Raw genomic sequence first — 8635 nt, 5'->3', positions numbered from 1 at the left:
ACATCAGATAATGCTCCAGACAATTGATTTTGTTGCTTGCACTTATGTATGAAGCAATGTTTTGGCCTGATTCAGCACATAGGTACCATGAGGCTATGGAAAAGGCTAATTCTACTTACCAAAGGGCTGTGTGTGTGTAAAACCAGATCACTGCGTGCACATGCAAAAAAGAGAAAATTAGGTTAACTAAAATGCTTGCAAATTATGCAAGACTGGTCAACATTTCCCACTGTCATTTATATCTTAGAAATTTACTGTAGCCAATGCTTTTTGGAGTTGTTTCAATTTTAAAAGCTTTCTGTAGAAAGATTCCTGAAATTTTTATTAGCAATGCGGTAACTTAAGAGCTTTCCACACCCAGTATTTTCATGTTGCTCCACAAACAAGTGCTGAAGTCTAATTAAATGAATGAGAAGATTCTTGCTAATTTCTGTGATGTTCTGATCAGAGCTGGTGTTCCCTGCAGATTGTGGCAGGGAAGCAGTGTAACAGCTTGCTGAAAGTAGGACACTCTGCAAAAGACTGCGTGTTGTCATCTTGTCTTAAAAACAGAACTGAAGTATCAAAATGGCGATGGCTTGCAGGAGCAAGAATTCACATCCTGAGTATTCTATTTCCTATAGGAGAAAAGCATTTTTTGCGCCTCAAAACTATATTAAGCACAGACCCACTGGCTCCCTGCTTTGCCGTTCCCTGTCTTTCTGCTCTCTTCCTTTCCAGGTGTCCTTTGCTGCGTAGCCACACAGCAGCTTGTGCTGCCAGGCAAGGTGGGGAGCAAAGGGGCGGAAGCAAGAGGGTAAGGGGTGGGACTGTTAGCAGGATTGCTCCAGGAGGTTGAATTGCAGAGAAACTTCACTTTCAAATTGCATTTGCCTAGCACTGGTCATCTACAACTGTATTTGGATCTACATGGACATTAGCTGGTAGCTCCACACTTCCCTGAGATCCGTGAGAGCTGTGAATGTACAGCATGTAGAAAAATAATCTTGTAGGTTGGAGGCCTTGATAGACTTCAGTCCCAAATTTATCATCGTTGATCAAATTCTCATTGAAAGGTGCCTGAGCTGCTATTGCAAAGGAAGAAACAGGACTTTATCACAACAGGACTTGCTTCTGTCTATCAAGCTATTAAAACACAACAATGTGCTTTAAGCTGAGGCATGGTTTTAACTTGAGAGCCAGACCTTTTCTCTTGTAAAATGGCATAGTTTCCTTTATTTCCAGATGAGGATTGATCGGTCCTTATGTTTAGGTATTTTTTTCATAGATTGTCCTCTTTAAACTTCTTTCAAAAGATCTGGTTCCATCAATGTTTTCTTAAGTGTACCATAGTCCTGTGCAACTCTACTTTTTTTTTCTCCTCACGAAGGTTCTCTGCCCTTTTGTGTTCTCGGTTGTTGAGCATTTTGCTGGTTTCAAACTTCTTCCTTGGGGTTTCAGGGCCTTAGGATTTGTTTTTGTTTATTTTATTAACTTTTTTGGTTTTCCTTCTGAATTCCTTCTAAAATAATGGTTTGGGGTCCTTTAGGAGTTAGACAAGCTAGAATGCTTGTTACTTTTTTTCTGTGCCTTTGTTGGTACATAGTATACCTGGTATACAGTTCTGCTATCCAACACTGTAATGTGTAACAAAATTGCTACCAGCATCTCTAATTCTAATTGGAAGTCTCTAGTTTTTCTCCTTGATCTATTATTAGGAAGAGTACATAAATTATTACACAAAGTTTTTCAAAGATACTTTAAAACATTCTTTAACTGACATGGTTGGGAATGTTTTCCCAGCAGCTACTTCTAATACAACTCTCAATTTGCTCCAGACTTCATTGAATGAGTATACAAAAAATCAGAAGCCTTGCTATAGAAGTCTATGTAATACAGAATAAACGCAGCATGGCTAATTCAGGATGTGAAATGAAGAAAGCTCTATTTCTTAAAGATAACTTTTCCAGAAGTGCCCCTGCAAAAGTAGGCTTCCCCCCCCCCCCCCCCTTCTTCCCTCTTATATTTATTCCTAAAGACTCTTTCCATCAATGTATGACTAAGTCAGTCTTTTATCTTGATTTTTGTGAAAAACTGTTTTTCCCTTATGGCTTCTTTTGGCCTAGAGCTTGTGAACCTTCAGTCTTTGTCAGTATAGAGTGAAGGAATACAAAATTTTCTGCAAATTGCCCCAGTGTATTAGCACTAGAGCTATGTGAACCTTTCCAAGTGTGATTTGAAAGGGTTACTTTCAAATCATAACTTCTGTGGGAGATCCAGTTCATGTGGGTTCACAGGCCAACCAGTTAAAGGAAAGGTTTCAGGCTGAGCCGCCCCCTCCCTTCTCCCTACGCGTTTTCCCATGGGTTGGATCTCATTACAAACCCACAGGCAAGGTACAGGGTCAATCACATCATGTTAATTCATACAGGTTGACTGGTTCACTGGGACTGGAAGCTGGATTAAAGGTGAGAAGTTTATCACGGCAACAGAACTCTGATCTTAGAAAAACAAACATCTCTAAAATAGGTCTCTAATTATCATATGAATCAAAACCTTAAATAAAAACAAGATCATTTTAAATAATTGAGGGAATCATACAGGGAATCAATCTTCCCCTGCCAGGAATACTCAGAGGTTGGCTTCACTTCTAACACAAGAAGAACTCTGATCTCAAGGAACTATTCCTTTCTGAAACTTGGGTATAATTACATGAGCTGAAATATAAAATAATAATGAGTCAGTTCTATATACCTGGGAGAATTACAGTGTGAGACACACAAGGGAAGGAACCATTTTAATGACTTTTCTGGCTGGAGAGGTGAACTCAACTGAAATCCTTTATATTTCTAGGGGGAGGAGAAAAGTAAAAATACCCTCAGCTGAGCAAAAATGACACTAGGCAGCTTTGATCCCACACATTAATTTTAGCTAATCAGGGAAATCTAAAGAACCATGCAATACTTTTCCTTCATGAGGTCTCTTAAGGAATAAATTTGAAGTACATTATCAACATCGTGAGTTTTACTGCGGTTGGTCTGAAAGCAGCCAATGGTATCTCAAACAGCTTTTGCTTCATTTCTCTTTGCTTATTAGCATAGTATTATGATCGGGCTTTATTTAAAAATTATTGTATCAAAAGTTTTTTCTCTAGACCTAAGCAAAGCCAAGTGCAAAGTGTGGATTGTTACCCTTAGCGGATGTCCATGCAAATTTGCACACTTCCTTTTCCTTTGTGCTTTCACTTGACTAGACTGTCCTTATCAAAAATGCAATTCAGTTTGATTTGGATATGTGCTATGCACACGCGAGTTATCTTTGGCAACTAGGAGGATATTAAAAAAATGGATGTGTAGTATGTGTGTGTGTATGTGCTGTATCTAGCATATATGGTACATACTAGCAGCAATTGCTCTACTTTTGAAGGTAGTGCTATACAGTAGATTTGAACCTAAAATGGCTGACTAGTTTCTAAATAATCCCCTAGGAAACAGTTTAGTCTAGGCCATTATCTTGATAGTTCATAATTAGGTTCAATAATAAAGCTTGTTTTGCTGACCTAGGTCAGATCATGGCGTCCACCGCATCTGTGCGCAGTGACCTTGCTCTGAGAGTGTATTGTTAGAAAATCCATTATTATCATCACATACACTTCGGAGAAGTGGCTGTTTTGTGAATTGATGGTGTGATGTTGCCACTTTAGATAAAAGAATCCATGAATTATTGACTTAATGAGTTAATGTTGCTTGATTTCACAACAAGGTCTTTTTAGTCTGGATGCTATTTACTGAACACATAATCACAACATATGAAGGAAGGCACAGATAATAGTAAAGCACATTTACAACCCTCTTCACTTCTAACAAAACAAAGTGTTAGCTAAGAATTGTTCTGTTTCCTTTAGAAAACCATTAAAACTTAGGTAACTATAAGCAATTCCTGTTTAAACAATTAACAAATAATAGTTTGTCACTGATTTCTGTCGCTTCCTTCTGTTTGGTTTAAGGTCTGTCACCAACAAGAACTTCCTAATTTTTTTAGGACATAAACATAGCTTTGTCCCTATGACTCAGTTTAATGCTGCTATCACATGGAGGCCCGTGAAAGGCTGTTAAAAGTCAATCCATGTCATCCAAAGCTCCTCATATTAGTATTTTTCTTTTAAATCAGAGTTTTCCAGTAAATTTATGGAATTCAGAAACCTTAAGAATATAAAGTCTTTATTACAGAATATAACCTGTGAGAGGAAAGTGGGAAAACATACGGATCATGTCCCAGAGCAGATATTGTAATGATATAAGGATCAGGTTTCAAATACCTATGTTCCTTTGATCCCAAGGTGTGAATCCCAGCTCTGTTAACTGCGCACCCTTACAAGATAAATAAAATAAGGGCTGTGTGCAGTTTCTTCTGGAAACATATGTCCTATAGAAATGTAACTCACTAAAATTGAAGGGAAATTTGTTTTCATAGAGACATGAGTACTGTAGAATTCAGCTCCACATCCAGGTCTTTTGGAGGGGACCATATCAACCAACACTCTTACATTTGTCTGAGATTTACATTAGTTCTTAATTAACTCTGTGGAAAACCAAATAAATGTATAGAATTTTCCCAGCAGGTATTTATCTGTATGTAACTCCCACCCTTAGTTTCTGTAGAAATAGGTGTGGTTCAAACATGCTGGCTATGTATGACCAAAAATACTGTAATGAGAAAACTTGATTCTGGCAGTTAATGTTTTTTTACGTTTCAGTCTTAGAGTAGTGTTAATTGCTGCTTCTTTTCTACTGGTGTCCCAGTGGCTTAAGGAGCTACCAGAAGGGATTGTGTCATTGGTGCTGAATGAGCTGGTGCTTACATATATGCAAAATACAGAGTTTAAGGGCTGGATCTCATGTTTGCTCTCATGATTTTTCATGTTCAGTTTAATATTTTCTGTATACCACAAAGGACTTTGGTCTACCTGGAAAATGGAAGGTGTCAGTCCAGAAGTACAAATGGCAGTGGGGTATTGTCCCTAGCAGTGTGTTGGAGGGGGGGGGGAGCCTGGGAAGCAGCCATCCTAGGCTTTCTGGAAACTTCTTGGGGGGAAGATGCTATGAAGTGCATCCATGCAGAGCCTAGTTGCTAATTCCAGAAGCTGATATTCATACTGCAATCTTGTCATCTATGACCATTGAGACGCAGCAAGCTGAGGACAGTATCTGTGATGGTTCCTAACAAGCATTGACCTCTCTAAGCTTGTCTGAATCACTGAGCTAGAAAATCATCAAGATTTCAAATCTTTTCAAAACATGTGTCTTGCAAATGGTTAAAAAAACCCAGATAACTGTTCTGCAGGAATCTAAGGATTAAAAATCTGAGAGTGCACATGGGAGATTTCCTGGAAAAAACTAATTGCATACACCTGACCAGCTCTGGTCGCAAACACACAGTTTGTGTTGGCTGGAAGCAGCCCTTGAAATTCTCTGGAAAACAGCATTTTGACTGTCTGTACATCATAACTTCTATGCAGATTGTTTCTGACTTTGAAATTAACACAATTAGTAAGTATCATCTATAATAAGTCGGTATTATGTTATACTAAGTCAACTGAAGTACTTCAGTCATGGTGAAACTTTTTTTTAGTGGAAAGTCTTTCTTTCCAGTCTTCAGTGTTACTCTGTTAATCTCATTCCTTGATCTTCAGTCTTAAAATTCTTTTCAAAAACCTGTCAGCATTACACTAATGTCACATTAGTACACTCTGTTTACTGTTAAAATGCAAATGAGTTAATAATGATTATCTAATTATGTTGAAGTGTCATCATAGCCACTTTGAAATGTTACTAAGCAGAAGGAATAATAACTAATTTTCTTCACTTTTCAAAAACCAAAGCATAAAGAGGGAGGAAAACGTTAGGGCTTTAAGGAAACTCTCAAACAAGAATCCTCACATTACCAGTATTACAGTTCAGTATTATATGGCTATCAGAGGAGATAATTTAGATAGTTATCTAACTTGCAAAAGTGGTTAGATTATTTTGCTCTGTTTAACAGTATCCTTGGTTATATTAGGATTTTTATATAAAAAAATATATAAAATAAAATCGATTTCCATGACAGAAAAGGACAAGATGTGATACCTACACAAAAGATGAGTTTTCTAAGAATGGTGAAGAGGAAGCACAAGTACGTCGTGTGCTTGTGCAGTGACTGTGTCCCCAGGGATGGCACAGGCACACTTGCCTTTCCCACCTCAGTTCCTGTACAGCTTTACTGCGGTCGCTTTTCCTACTCACGTGTGTTCGGTGCTGACCCAAATTTGCCTTCTGCAGGCTCCTCTTGCCTGCGAGGATAGGAGGGGTCAGGGTAGGCTCTTGGCCATTTGTCTTCCTTCCCATGTGCTGTGCTCTTTGTAAATGAAAGAGGGCAATCAATAGGGCAATAAGGAAGGAGGACAAGCAGCCTGCTGGTATACACTGCACGGGAAGGTCTGCTTCTTCCCGAGGTCTCACAGTTTGCTGGATCATGCTAACTCGCCAGTCATAGGTGAGGGAAATGAGACGGACAGAGTTTTCCTTAGGAGTGCGTGTGAGAGCTATGGAATACATAAAGGCACCTTGTTGCTTTACAGTGTCTTACATCCTTCCATCAGAGTGCATTACACAGAGGTGGAAGGGAGATGATGGTTTCATTGGTGTTTTGATTGAATGTTACCTCTGTGCACAGTGGAGGGATGTACTGCTTAGCCCAAATTCACAATGAGAAATGCCTGCCTTCTCTTGAGGCAGAACACAGACCTTGATTTCAGTAGTTGTCTGTGTATGCACCCAGCTACTAGAAATGTTGGCAGCGTCTCCTGATATTTTGTTTATGCCATGGAAGAAAAAAAAAATCCAAGGGTGTGACAGACTGTGTGGACTTCATCTGTACTTGGAGGTGATTTGTTTTGAATATACTCAGACTGGTAAAGCATATAACTACATAGCAGTAGATGTATTTTGCAATTTTTAAGGATCATCTATGTGTGTTCCAATCTTCCTCAGTGCTGTGAAGTTAGTTTTACAGGCCTTTCAAGGTGGAGAACCTGAATAATTAACTTTAGAACATTTAGGTGTGAACTGAGAGCCTTTCTGTGCCTGAAAACACTGCAATTTGGAAATTTGACATCTTATGGTCTACCAGGACTAAACTAAAAACTTTTACATCTGGTACAGCTTATATTGAACAATTAGGGGAGTGAATTTGTAGCTCTTTCTCATTTATATAAAGTACTCATTTCTAACCTTCAAGTGTTCTGAGATATTGGGCTTTAAACTTGTCAGTGCTCTAAGAGTGCCCTGAACCTCAGACCAATACATTTTGGGGGCAAATTCCTCATTTGTAGGAAGGAAGACAACATTTTTTTTTTAGCAGGTTATTATCTGAAAAAAATGATGGTTGTCTGCAAGCAGCTGATAGGTTTGGAAGGTTAGAGGTAGTCCTGGCAAAGATGGATTAGTGGGCAGAGTGCAGGTGGGATGGTCAGAGGTGCTGAAGAAATGCAATTTGTCACTTGGTTTCAGAGTTTAGTACATGTATGTCATTGCTGCATATATGGTGCGTGTAATTATTTTATGTGAGGGATAATAGTGGTTTTGGCCTTGCCATAAAGGGAACTGGTGTCTTTACTAGTAAGATGATATGAATTACCAGAGGGATTGTAATGATACTAACTGGAAACCTTTTCTGGAAACTCTTTGACCAAGCAGATTTCTGAGCTTTGTTAAAAATGTGTACGTTTTATTTGCCATTTTGTGTATTTGCAAAGCAGAATCTTTATATTAATACTTGGGTTTCATTCTGGGTTTGGGCTATATATTCCAAACAACTTCAATGACTTCATTAGCCACATTTTCAGTCAACTCCTTGCTTTCCTGTTCTCGTGTCCTGCAACTATATGTATTTGCATTTAGCTACTACATGAGCCAGATGAATTTTGGGCTACCCTGTCTTCTAGAAATTTCAAGTTCTTATACTAGGTTGTGTTGAGTATTAATTATTCTCTCTGTAAGAAATACTATTTTAAATTTAGATGCTCTTAGCCACTAAAATATTAGCCACTGTAAGCAAGAGTAGCAGAGCCGAACTTATTGGATTTACTAGGAAGAAGGATTTTTTTTTGCCATTAGTTCAATTGATACCTTCGCAGCTGAGATGCCTGTCAGGTATCAAGGAAGGTGCTAAGAGCATCAGATGATCCTTCTGCTCTTTTCTAATAAAACAATAGTAATTGTTGAGAATCTTCTGCAAGGCTGACTGTACTGTTTCTTTGTAGTTTTCTGTAGTAAGTGTCTGCTTTTATAATTATGGAGGAAAAACCAGTAGATGACTGGCACCAGAAGAAACCTTGGTAGTAAGGGCAGAAGTTACCAGAGAGGCAGTGTTAATGAGAGCACATCTGCTTTTCAAAAGCATCAATAAATTATTCAAAACACTAAAATGCTTCCAGTTTTTTCCTACCTATAGCAAAACAGCACAAGTTTTTGTTGCATTTCTCTACTGGTATAACTTTGACATCTGCAGGTAATCCCTTGTGGAAATTGGGATCTAATGTAGTTGCGGACACATTAAACTTATATGGCAGTGGAAGCAATAACATGTTTGAAAAAAAACATGGTTTGGATATAAT

Source organism: Numenius arquata, chromosome 11 (genome assembly GCF_964106895.1).
Source record: "Numenius arquata chromosome 11, bNumArq3.hap1.1, whole genome shotgun sequence".
In the NCBI taxonomy this organism is placed as follows: Eukaryota; Metazoa; Chordata; class Aves; order Charadriiformes; family Scolopacidae; genus Numenius; species Numenius arquata.
The sequence above is the reverse complement of the archived record's forward strand: the minus strand, read 5'-3'. Positions refer to the sequence as shown.